The following is a 27,190-nucleotide window of genomic DNA, read 5'->3' on the forward strand; positions in this document are numbered from 1 at the left end:
TGGAGTCACAGCATTTGCCCCATTTCTCTAAAAGTATCCAGATCAGAGAATTCATGGGGGTTTTACATTATGCTCAAAACCCTCATTATGAGCCGCACACACAGCCAGGCAGCCCAGACAATATCATGCAATTGCTGTACTCCTTTAAGCCTGTAGTGGTCAGAGAATTACATGGGCTAAAAAAGGATTTACATGGAATTGTACACTTTTACAGTGTAAGACTGAAGACCCTCAGGGACGGATGTATGCAGGCATCTAGAGTAGGCATGGATAACATGAGCAGGAATTATTAGGCATATTAGGAATATTATTTCAGTGAACAAATAAACAAATAAACGTCTCTGTGGCATTCATAATAAACATTCATAATAAACAAACATTCATAATAAACAAACATTCATAATAAACATTCATAATAAACAAACATTCATAATAAACATTCATAATAAACAAACATTCATAATAAACATTCATAATAAACATTCATAGTAAACATTAAAATAGATAGACAAGATAGAGGATTGAGTCAATGGACCAGACATTTTAATAGCACGCAGCACGCATGCAAATCGTTTGTTATTGAAGACAGATACATTCCTTACAGTCCACTATAGCCGTATATTCATGACTAAAAGAAACTACATCTGGGTGAAACTTTCATCGACTTCCTGTCGTTCATCATGGCCGGTGCACAAACCCGACCCGCCTGGTGCGCGCATGAAACTGGAGGATCTGTGGGGTGGGAAGTGAGAGGTGACGCAGCGCCTGACACTGCGGGTCAACACACAGCTGACCCTCTGCGCTCAGGGCTTTGTAGAGCTCAGTTAGGCTGAGCTCCTGTGGTGGCCTACCTGCCTGGACACAGCGGATTATACGCACGAACTTCGGCACTTTCCACATGGCACAATTTTAAAAATGAGGTCCGGAAGAACATTTTTTAAAAGTGAGCTGACTGTCAGTAGGATATGGCTGTGGATGGGAAAAGGCTGCGTTTGTCCCTCAGATGGAGATCGTATAAGGCGTCCTGATACCTTAATCCCACCAGTTGGACCAGATTCAAAGCGAGCCTGTCCAGAGCTGTGGCCTGGGGTTGTTTTGTGGTAAGTGTTGCAGGTTGTCCTTTGGATAAAGGGGGTCTAACACCAAGTTAAACCAATAGTCGTTTGGGATTTATAGTAATAATCTGTACTGAAGTTCATTTAGATAAATTTACTCTGAGGTATGTTTTGGAGTTTTTCACCACAATGCAACCAGCCCAACGAAATCACAAATGCCCATAGACGTTAAAAAGCCAAGTATAAAGTACTAGATCTATAATCCGGTTTCACTTTCCACAAAATGGGGACCATAGTGTATTTGAGTTGTATTTAAATACCCGGTGTTTTCCCCAGGCTCTAGTCTGCTTTTAAATAAAATATCATTGTGTTCTGCACTCTAACTTGAAATAAACACTGTCCACTTGGCAGCAGCTCATATTGGTGAACTGAGTAGTAGTAGAGTTATTTGAGACAGTGGACCTCGACATAATTTGCTGTGTTTTGAGAATATGAGTCACGTTCAGCTGCTCACTGCCGCTCACCTCTGAACCTCAGGTTTTTGAAGCTGTTAGGCCAGAGTTCAGTAAAGAGGGCACTGTTCTCTTCATCATGCTGCTCTATGAGTTGGTCATACTGCAGAATCTGAAACCTCACATGATGCAGAGCTACAGCAGATAGCTTTCTCTGCTTCTCAAGTGGGTGTGATACGAACACACACTATCACACACTAACTGATAGGGGACAGAGCTCAGACACCAGGAAGGAGCTTGGAGAACCACAGATCCTTCACATTAATGAAAAGAAGCCACTTGAGGGTCTTCAGACACGCCTTCTGTCCCTGTGGGCCCTGAGGCAGACTCAAAATGTGCTGGAGGGATTAGATGTCCCATCTAGCCTGGGAAAACCTCAGGATCCCCCAGGAAGAGCTGTAGGACATGACTGGGGGGATGATGTCTGGGTCTGTTAGATGGATGAGTTACATTATGTAGTATAGCAGAGTAAATAACAGTTTAACCAACTAAGTATGACAGAAATACTAATCTTTAAGCAGTGACAGGGATTTTTTTTATAGCCATGACAGCTCTTGACCTTGGAAAACTTGAATCTCTTTAACTTCCTTTAGTTTAATGAGAAACCCTGGTGGTTAACGTCACTGTGCTGCTGATGGTGTACCAGTGTCAGACCACATGTTGTGTTAAAGTGGATTTATCACTTACCTCTCTGCCTTTTGGATCACTGCCTTGTGGAGCTTTAAACAACCTGCAGGGTTATAAACGAAAACATTTGGAGAGCTGGTATCTCCACCAAGGACACACAATCCTCAAAAACAGATTTTTATTATAGAAAATGTTGCACCTGTATGTTAAATGAATGCAGAGGAGTGAAAAGTGCCTCTCCTAAATGTAGCAGCAGAAAATAGGAATACTTGTAAAAAAAGTACAGTACTTGAGTAAATGTCTTTCCACACACTTGCACTCAAGCATAGACACTCATTGTAAGTAAAGAGAAGGATGGTGCAGTATGTCAGCCTAACATTTATTACGTTTTAAGCTGAATTTTCTGCTTTTGTCTCTGAAATCAGATCTGTCACTTCTGCAGCGACTTTGGGATATTCTCCAAGAGGGTCACATTCATCACTTCTCATTTGTCTCCAGATGTTTCCGTGATTTTTAACATCCATCACAAAATAACATCTTCATGGAGATGTCGTTCATCTGAATGATTTCTACTAAATCAGAAGAGAAAGGTCTGGGATAACTTCATATTAAATCTTCTTTTCTTTTCGGCTGCTCCCTTCAGGGGTCGCCACAGCGAATCATCTGCCTCCATTTAACCCTATCCTCTGTATCCTCCTCACCCACACCAACTATCCTCATGTCCTCATTCACTACATCCAAGAACCTCCTCTTTGGTCTTCCTCTAGGCCTCCTTCCTGGCAGCTCTAACCTCAGCATCCTTTTACCAATGTATTCACTGTCCCTCCTCTGAACATGTCCAAACCATCTCAATCTGGCTTCCCTGGCTGTTTCTCCAAAACATCTAACATGAGCTGTCCCTCTGATGTCCTCATTCCTGATCCTATCCATCCTCGTCACTCCCAGAGAGAACCTCAACATCTTCAGCTCTGCTACCTCCAGCTCTGCCTCCTGTCTTTGTCTCAGTGCCACTGTCTCTAAACCAGACGACATTGCTGGTCTCACCACTGTCTTGTCCACCTTTCCTTTCATTCTTGCTGACACTCTTTTGTCACACATCACACCTGACACTTTCCTCCACCCGTTCCAACCTGCTTGCACACGTCTCTTCACTTCTTTTCCACACTCTCCGTTGCTCTGGACTGTTGACCCTAGGTACTTAAAATCCTCCACCTTCTTCACATCTACTCCCTGTAACCTCACCGTTCTGCTTGAGTCCCTCTCATTTACACACATGTACTCTGTTTTACTGCAGCTAACCTTCATTCCTCACTGTCTTACAGCTCTCATACATGTCCTGCACCACTCGAACATACTTCTCTGCCACACCAGTACACTTCTCCTCCATTCCTCAGGCATCCTCTCACTCTCCAAGATCTTGTTAAGTAGCCCAGTCAAAAACTCCACTGCCACCTCTCCTAAACACTTCCATACCTCCACAGGTATGTCATCAGGACTAACTGCCTTTCCACTCTTCATCGTCTTCAATGTCTTCCTCACTTCATCCTTACTGATCTTTGCTACTTCCTGCTCCACAACAGTCACCTCTTCTACTCTGTGCTCTCTGACATTTTCCTCATTCACCAACTCTTCAAAGTATTCCTTCCATCTTTCCATCACACTTGAGGCACCTGTCAACACATTTCCATCCCTGTCCTTAATCACCCTAACCTGCTGCACATCCTTCCCATCTCTGTCTCTCTGCCTCGCCAACCTGTACAAATCCACCTCTCCCTCCTTAGTGTCCAACCTATCATACAAATCCTCATACACACTTTGTTTGGCCTTTGCCACCTCTACCTTCACTTTACACTGCACCTCCCTGTACTCCTGTCTGTCCTCTTCTGTCCTCAGTGTCCCACTTCTTCTTAGCTAACCTTTTCCTCTTAACACACTCCTGAACTTCCTCATTCCAACACCAAGTCTCCTTATCTGTCTTCCTCTTTCCAGATGACACACCAAGTACCCTCCTACCTGTCTCCCTGATCACTTTAGCTGTAGCTGTCCAGTCATCTGGAAGAACCTCCTGACCTCCCAGAGCCTGTTTCAGCTCCTCCCTGAAAGCCACACAACACTCTTCCTTTTTCAACTTCCACCACTTGGTCCTCTGCTCTGCCCTTGTCCTCTTCATCTTCCTCACCACCAGAGTCATCCTACACACCACCATCCTATGCTGTCTGGCTACACTCTCCCCAGCCACTACTTTGCAGTCACTGATCTCTTTCAGGTTGGAACGTCTGCACAAGATGTAATCTTGGGACCAGACTTGGGACCAGCACATGAAGACACTGGATTGTGCCGCCCTGTGGTTGCATTGATAACTTTATATTAAATGCCAGGATTTAATATACGGTTTCTTCTTTCCTGCATTTTTCCAAATCTCCCCACTGAGAATCTGTTCAATAGCTGTTAGAAGAAATGGGGAGAAACAGAATGTGGAAAATTGTGCATATTCTTCAGTATTGGGACTTTCAGACTGTGGGGTTTAAGCCCATAAAAGTTGCAATTTTAGAGAGAACTAAGTAATATTGTACAGAGAAAGCATTGTACAAGTTCTTGTGAGGATTAAAAACTGCTCCACTTTAAAGCTTATAAAGTGGTCCTCAGTGGCACACCAGTTACTGTGCAATTTAAAAGCTTAACAAGGTGACTGGAAAAATCAAGATTTATAGGAAAAGATAACTTCACTGCATGGTTAGCATGCAGGAAGCCACTTGTGACAAATCTCAAATCTATTTTATTTTTCTCTACGGGGGCCCTTATAGGAGAGGTAAATTCTGACACCTGCAAATTAATAATGTCTGCAGCTGTCAGTCTGGTAACGCTTCACTGAAAACAGACAATCACAGCATTATGTTTGCAGACATGTCTGGAAGTTGGCAGCCATCAGGTTGAGTGCAACCTGCAAATTAGTGACTCATTTTCCCACGATTACAGGCTATTTTAGACACCCTGTAGTTCCTCACTTCAGTTTAACATTGCTGCTGTCATTTTGTCTTAACTAAGGTTTTTTTTCAGAGGTTTAAATATGACAGAACTCAACAACAATTCTTAAATACCCCAAAGATGATAATGGATTACTTCTTCAAATAGGGCAAAGGAACTGCTGTCAAGGGGTGACCTACAGTTCCTGTGGTGACAAATGTATGATCCACAACTGAGCATCTTGGACTGATCTGGTTCCTCAGGTAAGTAACTTCCTACTCGACAAATATTTATCTGCACAAAAGAGAATCATTGGCTTCTAACTGAGCATTATATAATAAGGCTGATATAACTGTCATGTATAGTATGCATGCCAGATATGAAGCTGTAGACAACTTAGGTTAGCACAAAGCCTGGAAATAAAGAAACAGCTAGCCTGCTACAAGATCCAACAGTTTCTACCTTTTTTTCTTAATCTGTTCAAAAATCAAAGTGTAAAATGATAAATTGCCATTATAGAGTGGTTTGTACTGGACTATTTCTTGGGTGGGAGCCATAACTTCCTGACTGGAGCTTCACTGTACAGACATGAGAATGGTTTCAATTCTCACATCTAATTCTTGGTAGAGAAGTTGGTGAATTATTGATGGTATAACACTGTTGCAAGTCTGAAATATTTATTGAAAAGATAATACACAGATTAACTGAAAAATAAAAAAAAATAATAAATGTCTGTTGCAACCTGAAAGTTTTTACTTGGTGAAAAACATGTGGCTCTCACCAGATAGTTAAAGCAGAATTCCCACACACACCTTCACACATCTCTCTGCTTCTTTGCAGCTCAGTGGCCCCACGTTTTGAAGGCTTTGATCAGATGCTGATCATCCTCTGTGATCATGTAATTTGTGCAACTAATAATGGATTGCTTTGATCAGCAGTTGAGCTTTGTACTAAGGATCAGTTTGTGTATTTGTATCTTGCGTCTCTTGGTGCTCGTCTGCATCTGTTTGTACTAATGTCTGTCCTCGCTATATGAATTTCACAGGTATTTCACTGCATCATCCACCAAAGAGAGGCTGGATGAGTGGCGCCCCCTGCTGTGGGTGTTTGACATGGTCATGCAGAAGGCCATCAGCAGCATGGAGCTGTTCCTGCCCACTATCATGCCGCCAGTAAGTCAGCTAGCTTGAGTGGCTCTGTTTTGCAGCTTGTCAGAGCCAGAGCTAACACAGTGGATTCATAAAATTTTACCAAACACACCCTTTGTTTATGTGTAGTGCAATCTATACCTACAGAAAAGTGTAAAATGTGTTGTGTTTTTTCTAGTTTTAGTCTTCTCATGGAAACTTGTGCTGGAAATCAGTTGTTAAATCTCAGTTTCTAAAGTGATTTGGCAGGATCCTGCTATTGTAACGTTGCTTTAAATGCATTGCTTCATGTATAATCATGCTTTCAGGCCTTGTGTTTACACCTTTGCACCTGTGCGCTGCAGTAAATAAAGCCTTTCTTGTTTATTTTGCTAATAATTTTTCTTCTTGTTAAATCTTTGCCTCTCTCTCCACACGGCTCATGGTTGTGTTCCAGCTATGAAACGTCTTCACAGCATTCAGTGCATTCTTTAGTGTATTTGCACTTACACAAGCTATTTGTCTAGATTTATTCTTGGATTCATCAGCGGTTTCCACACAGTTTCCGTAATACATCATCTTTAATACTCTGTTTTTCCATTTCAGTTTTCACTCTCCCCTCCAGAATGTACTGGGGAGGGACTGAGTTTATATTTTGGGGAACTGGAGATAGATGAAGGGAATTCAGCCTCAGGTGTGTGTGTGTGTGTGTGTGTGTGTGTGTGTGTGTGTGTGTGTGTGTGTGTGTGTGTGTCTCTGTGTCTCTGTGTCTCTGTGTCTGTCAGTGGGTGTGAATGTAATGGTATTTTGCATTTGTGTGTTCAGATTTCAGGTTGTGATTTGATGAATATTTGGATGTCAGTGCAATACCAGCCAAGCTGGGAAGCGGTGAGAGAAACACATACTCTCCCTGTGCCTTGTAGACGCTTTGATGCCAGATCAAAGTTACATACAGTCATTTGGATTTTTAAAAATATTTTAATTTATTAGCCAGTGGCTCAATGTGGCTTTCAGTTTTCCTCAATATGACCAGAGGAATTTGGAATGGCACATGTTTTAACATTTCCTGGTGATGATGATTGAAACGTTGAAATGTTGGGTTAAAGTACTGGCAGTTTCTACTCAGTGTGCACATTTTTCCATTTGTGCCTCTGCTCTGTTTTCATCCAGCCTTTTGGCATGATGCAGCCTGGCTTTGCACACTTCCTCTCTTCTTGAACATCTTCTGTATTTACAAAGTGACTATATTTAATTCTTCCAATGACAGCCTTCACCTTCGGGGATGTTCTCTGTGCTTGCACTTATTGTTTGTCTCTTGTCTCGTAGCACCTGGTGAACCGGTTTGCTCGAATCACTGATGATAACATTGGCTATGTGCACTGGGCCCCTTATATTCCCACAGTGAGAAATACAAGTGTCTGTTTATGTATTTTTGTTGGGGGCTGCTGGGCCATGTACATGGGGTGAATCTCTGCGTGTGTGCGTGTGGATTTTCACCAGGATCCTGCTCAGTCTGAACCTTCCAATTGGAGTCAGTCAGATGCTGGCACTGTGGTATCTTACCAACACTTGGTTTTGTGGAGCACAGCACTTCTGGTACACACATTACAATTTTTTCTCATAAAATATGTAAAAATTATTGGAATATTATTGCAGATGTTTAATCACTAAGTTAATTGATATCTCTGCAGGGTGCGCCAAAAACCCCAGAACAGAAAGACCTGACCTGCCTCATCAGCAGCATAGCCTCCTTCTGTCACCCCTCCAATCATTGTCTCTGGCAGGTAAATCTTACGCTCATACACAATCACAAACACTGAGCAAGTTGTGAATATGTTTTCAGCTGTCATTCAGGACTTGGCCAGCTCTCTGTGCACCAACAGCACCATAATGAAATGCACAACAACCGGAGAAAGAGCAATATCACAGATCTGTTCAAAGCAGACGGTGTGAATGTGTGTCTGGATGATAACAGCAAGTTTCTGTGTGTGTGTGTGTGCGTGTGCGTGTGTGTGTGTGTGAACGCCCCAGCTGGGTCACACTGGTTCTTGAGTGTCAAGACTTACAGGAGTTTACCTGCAGCCTCATTGGCGCCGCCCTTTTGGCCATGTTCAAGTACTGAACTTTGCTGGTACCACAATCTTTCTGGCTTTATGAAATTTTGCATAGTTACCTCTGTTTAAACATTAGACATCTGGAAAAAATGAAATCTGTTACTACAATAAAGAATATAACATGTGCATGCATACAATTACAATAGGATCAGACAAAACAGCAAATAAAACGAGCAATGAAACTAAATGTATAATTATTAGTTATTAAAGTGAATCCGTAAAAATAGGTTTTATGACAACATTTTAAAGAACAGTGAAAATAATCCCTAGACTAACTGGGAAGGCAGAACTGTTTCTATTCAGGCAGAAATAGAAACCATAGGTGTCATTGTGGGAGTAGGTGTGAGCATTCTCTTGTAATCAGAGCCAAACAGTGGTCTTATGAACCCACGTTTAATGACTAAAATGACTATAGACCATAATTTTTTTTTATTTTTTGAGACGGATTATGATGATGATTATTATTATTAGACTATGACTTTGTTTTTCTACCTCCAAGTTTTCAGTTTTATCTCATCAGTAATGTCTCTTTTCCACCAAATATCACATTTACCAAAATCGTCCTGGTGAGGTGGTCCTCAGCAGGACTAAATTGGTTTTAGAGCCCCCAAGTTAAATATAACTGTTAGGATTTTAAATGCTCAATTTTGTATGTACGGTACTTAGGTATTAAAATACCGACTCTGAAATGTAAAACAAGTTTTTCTGTGTGTAACTTATACATCTCATATACCTTCAATGTAGCCACATTTAGCTCAGATTTCAGCTATTCTGACCTACAAATCAGTGTGTACTAGGTTGTTAGCATGTAAACAGCCTTTACATCAGTGTCAGTCAGTTACCTAACAAGTCCAAACCATTCTGTGTCTCACTAGCAGGCACACAACAAATCTCATCTGAACAAAGCAGAGGTCATCTGTAATTATCTACCAGTCTATATGGTGTCTATATAGTGCTTTGTTGTTGACACTGGGCTGTGTGTTGCTCCTTGTTCATATGCCCATTTCTGGTGATGTGCAGTGAAACTGAGCGTACAGATGCAGCCCGTACTCTACAGAACCTGGCTCGTCTTACACCAGAACTCGCCATGCCACCTGTGTGAAATCTGCTGTGAACCTTGTCACCGGGACATTTTGCACCGTTACACTGTCAAAATAATATGAATTAATATTAATTGATCAGCAAACAAACTCCTGGAGTTCCACTTGTTGCAGACCCATGTACCTACCTGCTCCTTTCACTTCACAATATATAATTATCTCACGTCTATCCCACATTTTGCCATGTGTAACAGGACCTATGCAGCCATGGAGACACTGACGGGGCCGCACACCCTCATCACCACTTTCAGCTGTATGACGGACATGACTTGCAGCTTGGTTTCCCCTGCCAGCCATTACCCAGTGGGCTGCGTGCATGTGCTCCCACTGCTCATGGGCCCTCTACCACGGGTGGACCCAATGACTTCAGTAAGTGCATGATGGGGAAAGGAAATGTTGAATGAGTAAGAATTGTTGTAGTAGACCAGTGGTTCCCAACCATTGTCCTCAAGGAATACTGCCCTGCTTGTTTTCCAACTCCCCCTGCCCTTCCTGCTTCTGATTGGCTGAACACACCTGATCCAGGTAATCAGCTGTGGTTATGGCAGGAATAGCTCGAAATCAAGCAGGGCAGTGTTCCTTGAGGACCAGGATTGGGAACCTCTGGAGTAGACAATACAGCTCTTCCTGATTAAATTCCCTTCTGTCACACTGGTTTGTGCTATTAATTCCTCAAAATAGAATGAATATCTCTGTTTGAAAAACTTGCAATTAATGTGGCTCTGTCTCCAGTTTCTGCTTGGTTAGTAAAATGGATTGGTTTTCTCTTTTGGTGTGTTCTCTGTCTCCAGGCTATAATAATCACACCAGAATAAATGAATCCCTTTGAAAAAGTTATACCGCTGACATCTGGTAGGTTATTTAACTTAGGCTCAGATTGCATGAGATGATGTAAACTGATCTGCTTCCTGCTGTGTCGCTCTGTCCAGATAACGTTCCAGTTCATCGCCACCTTTACCACTCTGGTGCCTTTAGTGGATTGTTCATCTGCTCGGTCTCGGCACAGTGATCTCACAAAGGTACACGCTGAACACACATTAACAATTTAATCACAAAAGTGACTAAAGAATCATAATATCTACAAAAGGAAAAAGCCTTGCAGTACTTGGCAATAATAATTTAAAGCCCTTGTTTTTTTCTCTTTATGCTGCCAGTTAGATAAGCTGAGCAACAAAACTGGAAACATAAAAACAGTTAACCTGGCTCTGTTTATAGGGAACAAACTCGTATCAACCATCATCTCTAAAATCGACAAATCAACAAACATGTTATAATGTTCCATTTGTTTGGTTTATACAAAAAAAACAAAATATCACAACAACATGATGTGGTTTTTCCTGGAGTGTTGTCATCCCTGTGAGGTTGCCAGAGACAGGCTGGTTCCCCTTCTTGTGCTAAGCTAAGCTAACCATATCCATGCTGCTGAGTTTGGAGACTTTGTTCCTCAGTTCCTGAACAGGTAGAGACAAATCAACAGTCAGTGTCACATAATTGATCACCCTGAGTATGAATGTGTCTCTTTCTGTTTCAGTTTGTGGCTGTATAAAACAGCCTTTAAGTTTTTTCACCCTTTGTCTCCCATTTTCATTGCTGACATGACTATAAGTCTATGATCAAGTTTGTCTGAGTATCTGTGCTTGTGCAGGTGTTTTTGCCCTGATAGACAGCAGTACTCTGAAACAGACGAGACAAGATGATGGATACCCTGGCTGTCTCTTACTGTTAGCACCAGTACACACACACACTAACACTCAGACACAATTTTGCCTTAAAGGTAATGACACATTTTTTTACTTAAGTCCATTAATTCTCTAATCCAAAAGTCTAACTTTGACCCTCGCTGTACTCTGACCTCAGTTGAACGCTTCTTGTGAATTAATTTCAAGGACGGACCATTAACATTAAAGGACCTTAATGCTAATTTTCACAGTAGCTTCTTACTCTGTGAACTGAGGTCCAACATGGGCACAACACTTACTGCAGCAGTTTTATTTAACATTAGAGATTTCCAGTTTCACAGGTGGAGTAGTACAGTATGTCTTCTGACAGGCAAACTGACCTTCATTTGTGTAATTACTGACTTGTCTCTAATAATGACTCGAAACTGAATAGCAATAACCGATTAAAATTGATGTTATAGGACACTTTAGTTTAGAAAGTACTAAAGCAATTCCCACATAAAACATATGTAGTGGAAAGTGGCAGTATAAGCCTTCTTCACTGAAGAAGCAAAGGTGTGAATCATAAAACCCATAAGGGTGTTGTTTTTGTGCATGCTGGCTCATAAAGACACTTGAATAGAACCGAACCATCATTAATGTAGCTTCTCCTAAGGCAATTCAAAATGTCTGCTATTATAAAGTCTACTTCAATGACTAGAAATTAGTAGGCTGTGTGGTTAAAACAGACACACACACACATAATTGAATAGTTATTACTGAACAAGATATCAGACAGGAAGGTCCCTTATGTCTGAACCACACAGACTGGATAAACCTAATGCAATGATGGTTGCTGTAGAATAATATATAGAGCAGGGATTGTGTTATAAAGGCAGTATGGTGGCAGCTGTTTCTGTGACACTGCTTTGAAAACTGTCCTGAGTGTGGATAAACTCAAATCTCAACACATGAACTAGAACGTAAACTTTGCCTTCGTGTTAGGTGGCATTGCAGTGCGTGTCTGAGTTTGTCACTTCCAACATCTTTGAGACGTGTGTCAGGCAGGATGGTGGCTGACACATGGAGCTGCAGCAAAGGCATGTCTGTATGTTTGTCAGGTAGTGCTTTTTCTGTCTGTCTCTGTGTAGTGTAGATTTGTGAATTTGACATCTCAAGTTTTTGAAAAAATGTACCACAGAAGAAAAACTGTCATATTTCATATGTTGCCTATATGGCTGCAGGAAAATCTAACTTTATGGGGCCATGACACCAACTCATGGCATATTATTTTGTTTGTTTTTCACTTACAGTACATATCAAAGCCTAGTTTCACCCTCATTTACTGTTTTACTGTTTATTTGCGCGTGTGTGTGTGTGTGTGTGTGTGTGTGTGTGTGTGAGAACCTTTTGTGTCTGTATTTGCAGTCTCATCCTGCTGAGTCTCTCCGTCTGTTCGTCCCTCACTGCTGCAGCGTCATTTTCCGCATTACTAACAGTCAGTATCACACTGTTTGTGTGTGTGTGAGGGTGTGTGTGTGTGTGTAGAACAGTTGTCTGTGAAGTAGGTACAGTTGTTAGTGAAGACTGTTCAAGGCCACTAGAATCTAATGAGCTTTGAATGACTTCATTCATGAGGCCATTCGCTGCTAAATGAAACCTGCAGTAACACATTATCAGGTCACAGTGATCTCAGAGCAATTAGGAGGCCTTATTAAAACTAAACTGTTTGTTAATCAGTGAAAATTATTTGTAGATTAAACAATTTTCTGCCATAGCAATAACAGGAGTTTGGAGTGAACAAAGTGATGGCTACACTGTATGAAACAACAATGAGAACACTTTTAAGAACACTATGTTTTCATGTGTGGACTATGGGACGATATAGCCATACAGGTATATGCTATGTTAAATATAAATCCATATAAATGTCTGTATCAAATTTCATAATAAGTCCTTCCATTTCAATCTTGACCATATACACTATATGAACATTATGACAGAACCAGGGGAAAAGTCTGGGGATCACCAGAGTCAGTAGGATTCATCCTCTTGGGACCATGTATATCTGCAGAAAATTTTCAATCTCCTCATTGTTCAGATAATTTAGTCTTGATGGGTTTACCGACCAACAGTGCTATTGCCATGCAGAGAGTCATGCTGCTGGTGTAACTAAAAATTGAAATGACCTCAAAATTCAACAAAAGGAACTCGGCCTGTCAGGGGAGCAATACATCACATTACTCAGCTTCTTTATTGTGTGTGTCTGTGTGTTTCTGTGTGTGTGTGTGTGCGTGTGTGTGTGTGCGCGCGCGCGTGTGTGTGTGTGTGTGTGTGTGTGCGCGTGTGTGTATATATGTATGAGGAGCTGCAGAGTGAAAATGAGCTGGATAAAGAGCTGTTGTGAAATCTCCAGCTGCTCTCTGAGGTGAGACAAGCATCTATCACATCCCAAGCACTTCAACACTCTACTAAATATTAATCCTACTAACTTATTTCATCTGGTCTGTGTCTTAAAATTTTATTAAACCTCAAAAGAATTGAAAAGTCTGTGTCTGGGCTTGGCGTACGTGCTTAGTACGTACTACAGATCAAATTGTATTAAGAAAATTTCAAGTCCGATGTCATTTTCCTTACTACAACTGTAGAGTCTTACTCCACGTGTTTCTACACAATTATGACCAAAAGACATTTTTGGCAGTGTGCAGCATGCACCACACAGGGTCCTAAATATTAAAGAGCTTTATTAAGCAGAACATATCGATATCCTTTCTGTTGTATTTTATTACTCCTTTAAACTTAATGCAAGTGTGAGCAAGCAAGATGCTGTGATTTACTGGACAACCTCAGTGTTTAAGAGACAACGCTCCAGTGAATTGCTTGTCTGTGTGTGCGCATGTGCTCATGTGCGTGTTTTTAGGTAGCCTACGTGGATGGTGAACAGCTGTTAAAATACCACGGGAACCTGGAGAGGACCCTCTGTGTGTATGTGTGTGCGTCCGCACTGTAAACGGACGTACACACTCGCCTGCAGTCTGCTGGAGTACACGCTCCAATCGCTGTCCCTCATCTACCGCAGCACCTCTGAAGACTCTCATACTGACCTCCCTATATGGGCAAACACACACACACACACACATATATATTTAAACTGCTGTGGCACTTTACAGCACAAAAGAGGTTTCCTTTAAGAGAGAAAACAACAGCTATTTTTTAAACTCACAAACTAATACTAAAGTTAAATCCAGTTGCTCTACTCTAACTGCGCACTTTGACTATGGCTTATTTGCTAACCCTCTCAAGTGCAAATTAGCTGTTACCACAGCTATTATAGTACAGTATCTACTCTGTGACAGGAGACAATGAGGTTTTCTTGGAATCACAAAATGCCATGGCAGAACCTTTAAATGGCTCTTTCTTGCAGTTTAATTAAATGGGATTGTTGCAGGTTTTGTAATTGCAATGCAGTTCCCATTTCACTGAATACAATTTGAAAGCATTTATCAAACTGAAGTGAAATGGCTACACTGCTGGACCATAAACTGGTATTTGATTCCAGGTTGCTTTTGTTGCCTGACAACATATTTGTGTTGCTAAAGAGAAAAAGAGAAAACAGGAATGACAATTATAGAGAACAGAAGGAAAATGGGGAAGACTAAATTTCACTGCCCTTTCAAAGGAAATGAACAGACTGTGAACATAAACTGAAACAAGGTGAGATCATAGAAAGGTCCAAAGGATAAATCTGATCACAAGATGAATTCATTAATTAAACAAAGAATATCTTTCACAAAAATATATAGTTTTTTTCTTTTTACGTTAGGCTTTAATTTTAGGTTTTATTCTTATAAAATACTGAGTACTGCACATTTGTATTATGTATTTGTAGGAGATTGTTACCAAGTGAATTTTGATGCAGCTGCCTGCTGTGGTACATTTCCATTCTGCCAACAGTCTGTTGACATATCTGTAGTTTTTTTTTTTCTCCAAGTGGAAAATATTGTTGTTGTTAGAAATTTCTGATATATGACAGGAACATTTATTCCACTTGACTATTTAATACTTGTTAAAAGACGTGAACACAGCTTGAGCTCTGATTGGTTGGCAGGATGATGATAAATGCTAAAGCTTAAATGGAGTATAAATAAAGTGCTGAATTTTGAAAGGTTGCATTTTTGGCTTAAAGAGCAAGTTTCACTTTTAATTTTTAATACAACTATTGTGCTAAGTTCTTTTGTTTAAATGTTGCATTATCTTCTGTTAAAGCTGCTAAAAGCAAGTTCAAAATTCTTTTGTCCAAAGTGTTTGTCCTACGGTTCTTCTGTTATCCCCCAAGAGAACGGATTGTCTGGAACTGGTTTTTTTTTTTTTTTCAAAACTCTGGTAGTATTTTGTCAGGTTTTTGCACATGAATGCAGGAGACATGTGTTTCTGTTTTGATGTCTAGGTGGTGGTAATTATACCTAAGTTCTTCTGCTGCTTTCACAGTTTGAATGCCAACCTCCTTTCATCAGCAGTTCATGGACACAGATTGTGTATTTTGTTTAGATTTCTTCAAATTTCTTTCCTTTCGTGGTACTCTGCTCTCATTGGATTGATCTGCTAGTCTGTCATCTGCTACTAGATCAGTTGGTTGTATAATAAATTTTTCTCTCCATTGTCCTTGCCTTTTACACATGTTTCAAATAGTTAAATGTCAGATGATGACACAGCTCTGTGGTTGTGAGGTGGATTAGTTGTGCTGGTTTGGTTCCCAGTTGTTCTGATGGAAAAACTGGCAGTAACTTTCTCCCTGAACATCTTTCTGAGAAAACATTTCTCACTTTTTCTCCAGGACTGGGGCAGAGCTGGAGATCTGGCAGCCTTGGGTGAGCACTGGCACGTTCCTAGTGTGGAGGATGGGAACTTTGTTTTCCAGCTGTTGTCCCGCCTCCTGCACCCTGAGCTGGAGTGAATCAAGGGCCACGTCCCTGGTGATCAGCCAATAAGCAGGTGTGCTGTCCTTTTTTTCCATTTTCTATCTTTAGATGCAATCAGGCACAGATACAAAACAAACCACAGCTTTTCTGTAGTGATAAATGAGGTTTTTCCGTGTCCAAAAAATGAAACCTGAAGTTTAACATCTGTTTTTAGCCTTTATGCTTTTGATTAAGCCTAATCAAGTGCACAAAAGTTGAATTTAGCTTCTAGTATCATTTACCTGACTTACCAAATTAATTCATAATATACACACAAACACACACACTGCTAAGAAAAGACTGCAATGTTTGGCCTGATTCACAGGGAGGAGCTGTTGCAGAGTCTTGTTATTGTGCATCAATGCCTTCTTGGAGCTGGAAGCATGTTCCCCCCTCTACATGGATCACACGTGTCTGACCTGTGAGTCCTGCAGTTACACACATGCTGATATACAGAAAAATGCACATTCTCATACAGGCTTGTTTTACTCATTTTGCTTCTTTTCAGCATGCTCTCTCTCCATGGTGAATCTGGGGGAGTTCAGGTCTCATATAGGTGTTGACTATAATAAGACGCTCATCCTGTATTCTGTGTCCATACTGGACGTCTCTGCATCTCCTCCCTTCCAGATGATTCACTAGAAAACTACAGAGAGTCCATCTGCCAAACCATGAGACTGCTACTACGTGAGTGAAGAATTTAAGTCCACTAGACTCCATCTCCTTACTCTGTTCGAAATGTGATCGAAATATGCAATTAAGCTCTATCCATTTTTTACCAATCCATATCATGTCTTTGAGCACTTGGAGGATGACACAGGGTCACTCTTTGTCATCATTAAGGTCCCTGGCCCTTGTGATTTTTCTATTATTTATGTATGTTATTATTCTATCCTATTGTAGGCCAGCAAAGGTCTCACAGCCCCCTGTCTCTTTCCGTCTGTCTACAGATCATCAGTGACCTCATGTTTTTCAGAGGCACTCTCACAAGAAGGAGTTTGACTCGTGCTGGAGAAGCAACACTCTTGTCAAGAAGGCAGTGGAAAATAAGGTGAGTTGGAAAAGCCAGAAGGCTGCTGATTGTCGTTAGTTCCAGTGAGACAGTTACAGGGGGATTTAAAGTATGTTGCCTTTCTTTCTGCAGCTTTATAGGAAAACACATTTGGGCACTGCTCATTGACCAGATTTAACTCCAGCATGAGGTTAGTTTGTGCTGATGTACTGTAGCTGTAACTTATTACAGGTATATAAAATAATGTACAGGTATATAAAATATGTTCCATAATTCACAGTCAGATGTTTGTGTTTTTATAATATATGAGGGATGTGTTTCTGTGTGAATCTTAAGGAAGCTGGTGGTTGAGGGCAGTGAATACAAAGTGGCTCATCAGAAGCTGCTCTGTGATCTGCTGCTGCTTTTCTTTCCATCAGCCAGGTAAAACTTACACAGCCCACACATCCATTTTAATACACATCTATTCTCAATCCATTCACCTTTTTCTGATTGCATTACCATAAAAATGTCTATGTATTAAAAATTAATTGGGAATGTATATATTGTAGGTACATTTGTGTACCTGTATATTTGTATGTGCGTGTCCTTGCACGTATATAGCAGGGCCCTAAATGTGCTGGCAGACATATTGGAAACCTATAGCTTCTGCTACATAGACATTTCCAAAACTTATTTTCATTACATATTTGGTTCTGTCCTTGCAGCACTGGTTACCTGTGGCCTTCAGCATTGATTTTTAAAGTTTTACTGCTTGTTTTAAATCAGAGGAAGGCCTTGCCCCATCTTATATTTTTGCCCTTTTCTCTTCTTACATTCTTTGCTCATAGCCTGAGGTCTACAGACTAGCTGCTTCTTTGAATTTCCCTAAGGCTAGACTGGAGACATGGGGTGATGGGGCATTCACTGTCAGGGCACCAAAACTCTGGGAAAATTTTCTGTTGGAAATCAGGCCGGCAATATCAGCACCGCTTTTAATACTTACTTCGTCTTACTTCTTCTACTAATTGCCTTTTATGTAATTTGAGGCCTAACATTTATTTAAATTTGATTTAATCTTTAAATGGGCAGCAGGGGTCTTGTTTTACAAAGGTAGGAACTGGTGCGAAGTTTATAAAATTCCTCATTAGGCAGGCACTGTTCAGTCATTTAATAAAAATAAAGATTTAGCGAGGTAGAGGAATCGGTGAGTGCTCACTATTTAGCCATCGTTGTGTCAGATTTTCTCTGATGATCTATTTGGCCTGGAAATGCAGACTGGGAAGGATCCAGCCCCAAATTGTGAACTTTCTTGTAAATGTTGATTTAGAAGTTCTTTAAATGTTATACCACCACAATTGTTGTCTAACCTTATTATATTAATATAGACTTCCATATGTCTTTATTTTATGTGTTTCTGTCAGTCCAGGTGCTCTCTACTTGCCTGCTGGGTATGTATAGTCATATTTTTTCTGCGCAGTGTGAGGGACTGGGACTGTGTTGGGGAGGTTTGGCGCGCTCGGATCCAGTCTGGCCTTTCACCCTCCATGACCCTGGAGAAGTCTTTCATCAGTCAACTGCTGGATGGCATCTCTGACAGGATCAATCGTCAGCATGATTGGGATCTACTTCACTGTGAGCAAAATGTCCATTAGTCAATACACTACTCTCACCTGATGTTTTTTAATTGCTTATTTCTTCCCATTGTCCACTTCCACCTTTAGGTATCTGACAGATGTGTAGAGAAAGTCAATGAAATCACATGATCCATGTGTCATGTTTAGAGGCACTGTCCACGGAATAGCTGCAAGAGGGGATTTAGCATCAGTGAATCAGAAACAGAATAAATGAAATTATAATTATAAACTTGGTACTTAGTTATCAGTCAATTTAAATTAAAAGTTTTTAGTGGTATACAGTGCAATAGTATGTTATTATACATATGTGAGTTTTGTTAATTAATACAGTGGGTGTTATGTACTGAAAAAAAGCATTACAACCACCAGTAACAGTTGCAAAAACACACTTCTCCTCCTACGACATCTAACCAGTGATGTTGGCCTATAAATAAAAAACCACTATAACAGTATACTGAAAAACAGTGTGTCGAAGCAGCGGCTCAGGACAAATGTTTATTGAAAAGATAAATGTACTATAATGTAATATTACCAAAGTAATAAGATGTTTCAGTCACTTGTTTGTTTATTATTATTATTATTACTAGCATTATCCAGATGCTCCTAATGTGCAGGTGTGTTCGTGTGTGTACCAGCTTGTGTTTTAGTCTTGGTCAAAGACCTGCTGTCTCTGCTTCTGAGATCACCCACTGCCCCCTGACGCTGTCCTTTACTTCACACAGAGCCTCGTACATAGGTGGGATAATAGATCCAAGGGTGTGTCTTTTGGGGATCGCGATGGGACACTCTGGCTGCAGTACGACAGCCACAACCTACCTCTTAGTCAGGAACAGTGGCACACTCACCACTATGTGGAGAAAACACACTGGGGCTACTACTCATGGCCGAAGTAAAGGCAATGACTGAGTGTTTAGGCTTTGGATTTAGAAAGTGGAAGGCTGATTAACTGCTTGGTTGGATGGAGCTAAATAGCTGATTGATTTAACTGTCTGGTTGATTTGATGCTTGTCTTTGTGGCTTTGTGGCTAACTTTATGTCTGACTAGCTGCTGGATGACCGATTTGGGTGGCTGAATAACTAGCAGGGTGTTGAACTGACTTCCTGTCAGGGTCTGGCCTAGATAAGCCTGACTGAATGACTTACTGCCTGGCCCAGATAGAAGAATTGATGTATAGGTGGAGAGCTGGCTGAGTGTATTGCTATCTGGATGGCTTGCTGACTAACTGACTTTTTAATCATTCATTTATCCTTGCTGCTTATTTGAAGACAGTATGTGTCTATCCACATTTTTTCTCTGTGTTGTTATCTATAAATCACCATAGCCTCTTCTTTGTCTCCTGCTCCTTTCAGAGAAATGATGATCTATGCAGCTTCTGAAAAGGCAAAAGATGACCTGCCACATCACATATCTCTGTGATGCCTCTGTATTACATCAGATTTGTGTTTGTGTGTCACATGGTGCAAAGATCATCTTTGAATATTTCTCAGATCCAGAGTTTATTGACCAGTTTTTTAGCGTTTCTCTCTCCCTGGAGGATCGGAAAGTAAAAGACAGCTTCAACCCCCGGCACTTGTGTCTCTTCAAGGTGCAATTTAAACTCTCTTCTCCACTCAATTGGCAAACCTTTTGCAAACAATTGACACAGCATACCACTGCTAACCAAGGCTAAATTGAAGTACGCAGAGCTGGAATTGGTGTCATCAGCTGTCGTGATTCATTGTTGTCCATCACATGGCTGGCAATTCACTTGCGTCAAATGAATGACTGTAATCTTTATTTCTTTGGTTTAAAAAAAAGTGTGTTGGTTTCTCCACACTGAATAAACCCTCATCCTCACATTTGATTGGCAGGGGCCGTTTCGTAACTATGGTGACGTGTTCCTCCCGTTACTATGGCCTCATTTAGAGCAGTTCGCCAGTGACCCCCACGAGAGGTCCCAGTGCTGTATATGTGAGATTACTGCAGGACTAATCAGAGGCAGCAAACTGTGGAGTTTCAGCAAGACACATACACACAGTGACAATATACACACTGCATTGCTTTTTGATAAGAAAAGTCAATATTAATAACAACTTTGTGTGTGTGTGTATGCTGAGGTGGAGAGGGTATGGCAGCTGTTGTGCCCTTTGATAAGAACAGCATTAACCACCATCACAGATGAAACCTAAAAAGACTGGGGCACCTGCAGTTACTGCCTGACTGAGTTGCACACATACAAAACACCATGTGCAACGTAGCTCAGGGTTCATTAAGGAAATCTGGCAATTTATCTGTTTTTGCTTATTAAACAAGGCAAATTTGAAGAAATAATTATAACAACCATTTCAGGGAAAATTTTTTGCAGCACAGTGATTTTTTTTTTTTTTTTTTTTTTGTTAGTCTGTCAGTTATCCTGTCCACTCCTGTTACTGCCAGCTATAGAACTGATTGCTTATTGTTCCCAAACACTGAATCCTGTTGACTTTATTATGTATGGTTTTGAACCAGAAACTACATTCTCTATTGTATTTCAACTCCAAGTAGAAGTATCTGGGAATCTGTGTATATACTACCTCAGCTGACTAAATTCATGTTACCCACTGGAATTAGTATTTCCAGAGCCACTTTTGTATTGGCTGCAACAGGAGAACTAGGACCAAAGGAAACTCCTCTGGCTGTTTGAACTGCTGATGGAGAGTCAGCTCTGTGGAGACCGTGGCCCATACAGGGATGCCAGGTATGTGCATGAATAACACACCACATGTGTATTTGTATCATGAAACTCCCGCAGTAACACAACAACCACATATCTGTGTAAAAATATCAGGGAGTGTATTGGCAGGTACCAAACTAACCATTAGCTCACCTGGCTTATATAAATGTACTTAAATAGGTTAATTTAGTGAGCTGTCTGAGCTGTTCATTTCTACTCCTCTTTATTTATCTCCATGTATACCTCAACTGCTCCTATTCCATTTTTGATTTCTTACTTTCTTTGTTTCTTTTCTGTTGCTTCCTCTCCTCTTCCCCTGCCTGTCCTTGATTAGCCCCTCTCTCTCCAGCGTCCTGACCTACATCTCTGTGATGGACGTGGCCCTGCCTCACACCCAGCCCATCTCCCACCCATCTGGCAGAGTTCGTCACTCGGGTCCTAGAGCTGCTCAAGTCCCTCACATCGGAGCTGGAGATCCACAACCACGTCCACAATGAGAACACCCAGGAGACAGATGAACACACCCAGACTGTCAGACAGAATGTGCACGAGAGCATGTAAACAGTGTGGTGGATGGACATGGTGCAGGCCAGGTATAGACAATGACTATGGAGATAATATATTATAATATATATATATTATATCAGCAGCTTATTTTCTTGATGAAATAGACCAACTGAAGCCAGATGAAACGAACCAAAACCTGGGAATCCTTATTGATTTCACCTTTTAAATTACTTTCAAAGGTACATGCAGGGGAGTTTCACAGGTTTGTGTTCAAACCTTTCAAAGAGAAGTTAATGAAAGGAGTCACAGTCAATATTTGGAAGGTAGTCTAATATTAATATTTGCACAGGTCACATAGTACAGTAATTTATACTAGATTTTACTATTGATTTCATTTTTCTCTGTTGCAGGCTTGTCTCCAGTAGCACTTTAAATAAATTGTGTTCATTTTGTTTTATATATATTCAGTTAAGGGGTCAGTTCCTCCAGATTGCAAAAATATTTTTTTTTTATATCAATTACCTCAGGTAGCATCACACAATTTTTTTTTCTTTTATTTGACCAGTTGGAGGTGGATTTTAACTGGTAGTGTGCTTTCTTTTCAAAAGCAGTGGAAGAAATCTCAGATATCTCAAAACCTGGATAAATCAAACCAAAACTATCTGCATGGAAACATATCACTAGAGGAATGCACTGAAAGCACAGCTGTAGCTACTATTGTTGACACAATTATGGGAAGTTTGTGGTTTTACTAACATCCTGGGACTCATAAACAGATCATTATCAAATTTATTACCATAGTAAAATAAAAAGAAAGACTAGTTTTAGCTTAATAAAACAATATTCACCAGACCTTTATTACATGCAATGGGGAGTAAGTATTGAAAGTGTTTAGGCTTGTGTGTGGGCTAATAAAATTTACAAAAAAAATGTAACTGAAAATGGACTAAAAAGTAAAATACAAAGAAAGTGCAATAATCATAACTCTTTACTAGACTTTATTTATTTAGTTTGAAAGCTTTTTTTCTCAAGGCCAAGCAGTTGGTGTGTAAAAGACAGAATTATTTGCGAGTAAATATTTCATTTTAGATCCAGATTTAAGCTTCTGTTTAGATTTATTCACACATCTTTATATGGTGAGATACCTGTTTCCCAAAGACTGAATTTAGATCTCATTTTCTAACATTTATGCATTGTTGTTCTTTTAGTTTCTGTCATTACTCTAATTTCCATTATACAGATAAATCTCTGGTCATGAAATTATCCAAATCATTAGATACTAAATTGTGATCGATTGTGTTTTATTACCAGAACAATGCCGTAAGGTCACAGTACTGGGCCTGTTGTTATTATTTGGCAGAAACTCAAAATCTCCCCTGTGCGTGTCTGCTTCTGTGTATGTGTTATGTGAAGTGATGTGATGGTGAGTGCAGGGCAAACTTTTACCACTCCTGTTCAGCAGCAACTACAGCTCCTGCCGCTACTCTTCAAGGTAACACACACACACACACACACACACAGGTCCCACCACAGCATTATTACCCACTCAATCTTACTTGCCCATTAAACTCAATTTCTCTCTTCATTTACTCAAAATGGTGCGTAGCTCTGTGTCTTCCTACCTCTCTCCATCTCTCTCACTGTATCTCTCTCCCTGCAGATTGCCCCAGTGGAGATTGATGAGAGCTATGATGAAGCAGGATGCGCGCACGTGTCTTTCTCTCATGTCCCAGGGCCTGCTGTATCCCGAACACATCCCTCTGGTTCTGGTAATACTGGAAGAGGTAATATGTGCACACAAACACATAACTCCCTGCCGTCAGTGTCCCGAGCCTAATGCTGCCCAAGGTGTTGTTAGTCTAAAAACAACCTATGCTATTTTAATTTGCTTACTTTGTGATGCCTACAGTACTTCTGCTGTGAGTTTTGTATGTGAGTGGCACCCCTGAGAAATGTCTGCTCTCAAATGCTTTTGGAATATCCAACCATTGTGTCTACAGCTTCATTTTGATGGTATCAGGGATGAGAAAACACTGCAATGGCAGTTTGGGGTTTTTTGATTAGTCTCATAAGCCAGATAGCTTGCATGAGGACTCTGCACAAACGCCTTTCCATCTCTCTATCACACTCCTTCTATAAATGGCAGGTCATGGAACACACACTACTTTGTATTGACCTACCAGATCATGGTTTTCTACAACTTGTTTTCTCTGCTCAGTGTACCTACCAAGGTGCTCCAAATCCAAAAGCTGGTGATGCAGCTGCTGCTTGATGAACGGCTCGATGTAATGTATGCACAAAAAGGCAGCAAATGCTGGTTTAATTCAGCCATCGCCCCTCTGTAAGGTATAATTGTCACAGGATTATAAATGGCCACTTATTGTCCCCTAGTCTCTCCCCACTAAATCTTAATCCCTCTTTTCTGTTCAGTTATTGCTTAAAAATAACCCTCTTCCTTACTGCTCAGCTCTTAATTTATTTTCCTATTTTATTGCCTTTCTTATCTTTAGTGGTTACAGGGGATGTTGATAGGGCACTATGGCTGTGTAACTGGCACTAATTCAAATGATCTAAATATAAATTATAAATGATAAATTAATTCCCGAAACATAAATTGGTAAAGCATATTTGTTTTGACTGTTAATCTTGTCTAACAGTTGTCTACTTATTGAATGCACTAAAATCAGCTCTTGCACTGATCTAATATTGAATCACGTCATCTTTTGTACAATCCATGTCTCAGTTGTCTTTGTGCTTTTTCCTCTCTCTCTCTTTAACCTCTCTCTCCTTTTGATTTGGTGAAAATCAATGTATCACTGTGCATTATGCTTCAAGCATGGTGTAGAAATAGCAAAAACAGTTGCTCTTAATATTTTGTGCAAGTGCACAGCTGGTGAATGTGTTGTCTTTGTATTATTGTCCCTTTCAATGCATCAACGATCACTCAGTGCTTATTCATAATTTATGCAAAGTGATGCAGGAAGGCAGTGATGTTGTGCAAGTGAATTTCACCTCTGCGCACTTTAACAGCTACCCCAGCACATCTCTGTCCCATGTTCCTCGCTTTTCCTCGATCTCCTTGCGTTTGCATGTTATTATAAATTGTGTATATGTCTGTTGCCCAAAAACTGCCTCTCCATTGCGTCCTTTATTTGTTAGATCTCATCTTCCCAAGTCTCTTTTTTCATTCTGACTATTTCTCTCTCCTTGCTGTCTTTCCCTCCTCCTCCTCCTCCAGCTCCTCTTTGTAGGTGAGGGACATGGCAGGCACCACCCTCAGTGGTTTACTGCAGTGCCGGTTCTCCCCTCTGGACTCTAGTCTGCAGACACAGCTCCAGACGCTGAGTCAGACCTGCCTCCCCAAGGCCAGAGGAGAGCTGGCCCCCACAGGTACACATACACACGTTTACGCACATGTCACGGTCACACAGTAAGGCAATCACAGTAATACTTGCCCTATTACCCCTTTTTATCCCAGGGGAATTGTGGGCCTTGAAATCCTGTGGCCCATTTTAACTTGCCATTTATGTGTGTGTCGGTGTGTGTGTGTGTGCAGACTTAGTGTGGCGCCATGCTGGAGTGCTTAGCCTCAGTGCGTGCGTCTTATCGAGCTCCTATGATGTTCCAGACTGGATGCCTCAGATACTGATGGACCTGAGCGACCATCTCAACAACCCACAACCTATAGAGGTACACACACACATTAGTACACGCATACACTCATATACAAACATCTAGCTCAACACAATGTGAGCTGAAAGAATACAATTTCATTGTCCAATTGAGGAGAAAATTGTCTTTGGCCTTATTTCAGGCATGAAGAAGACATACAATGTAAGCCGTAGTGCAGATTTTAAATAATACATTACAGTGATGGGGTGCCAATGATGATGGCACTTCTCCTATTGCAAAGTAGAAGGAGATTAGAAAGAAAATACATCAGAAAACAGCATTACCCATTGTATTACAAAAGCTGCTGGAAAGAAGGGCTGTGCACATTTTCTATACAAATAGAAATAGCAGATTTGTACAGAATAATAAGGTATGGAAGCTAATCTGTAGTATAAAGCAGTTTTTTGTTCCTTAAAATCTAATTTGATTGTTTTCATGGCCATAATGTAAAATTAATATACTCAATGATTAAACCATGAATACATCCTGGGTTGTAATGATTCCCTGTTTTTCTGTGCTTGTTGTACCACCCTACCCTTTCATTCCAGACTTGTTTCACTTCAAATCATTTCTTGGTTTTGCATTTAAATTGTTATATGTGGTATTTTAAACTAAATAAAGTATTATTACCTCATTGGTTTTTAACTCATGTAAACAAATTAGGCCATTACTGTGAAAATTGTCAGCTAGTGTTGGATTCTACACTGTGTTTTACATTATGTGTCTCCTGATCAGCAAGTGGCAGTGGCTCTGTTTTATTGCTCAAAACACTAAATATTTCCTGTTTTAGTTTCACTAGTAAACTTAAGGGTTGCTCTCATTGTAAGAATAGATAGTGGCTGTTATCATGAGCTGTTATCTGCTCCTAACTTTTTCGCTCCTCAAGACAAATGAAGCAAGATAAAGAACTATCAGCATCATCTTGGTTGCAGGAGTTTACTGGAGAATATATTGGAATGTCCTAATTTTGATAAGCACACCACTTTAAAATTCACATTTTTACATTTTTGCTTTTATTCAGGCCAAAATGATGGGAAAATATCTTGTCGAAACCAAAATTAAGATGTATGTGTATCTTGTTTACGTAAAAGCCCAAAGCCTGTAGTTGCAGTTGAAAGCTGGTATTATTCCTCTGTGTACTGAGGTTGGCAGAGAAAAAAATATTCAGGAGGAAAATACTTTGTTGTGAACTGTGTGACTGACTTCTCAAAATTACATTTATAATCAAGAACTGAGAACTTTATGTAAAATTTGTCATAAAATCCTGTAAAAAACAAGACGGACTACTAGTATTATATAGTAGTTGTTTCTGTTATTTATGAGTTTTGTTGTAGACAAAACTGAGATATCAAGGTACTCTTTGCATGTAAAATCTTAATAATCCAGAAAGTTACTAGCAACTAAAGTGAAATGTTTCCAAGGTATTAACAGTAATTTTGGAATTTGTCCCAAAAGACGCTTTCTGAGTTCAGGGATACTCATCATAATAACTGGCAGGAGCACCAGCGGAGCTTCACTAATGACCACCTGCTTGTGCTCACAGACCTGCTGCTATCACCGTGTTACTATGCCTAG

At 40.4% G+C, this 27,190-nt stretch overlaps 1 pseudogene; it reads left to right on the forward strand.

The window, feature by feature from the left end:
- Positions 1-717: 717 nt before the first annotated feature.
- LOC113135801 (proteasome activator complex subunit 4B-like) lies at positions 718-27,190 on the forward strand (annotated as a pseudogene).

The sequence above is a fragment of the Mastacembelus armatus genome, chromosome 19 (assembly GCF_900324485.2).
Source record: "Mastacembelus armatus chromosome 19, fMasArm1.2, whole genome shotgun sequence".
Taxonomy (NCBI): domain Eukaryota; kingdom Metazoa; phylum Chordata; class Actinopteri; order Synbranchiformes; family Mastacembelidae; genus Mastacembelus; species Mastacembelus armatus.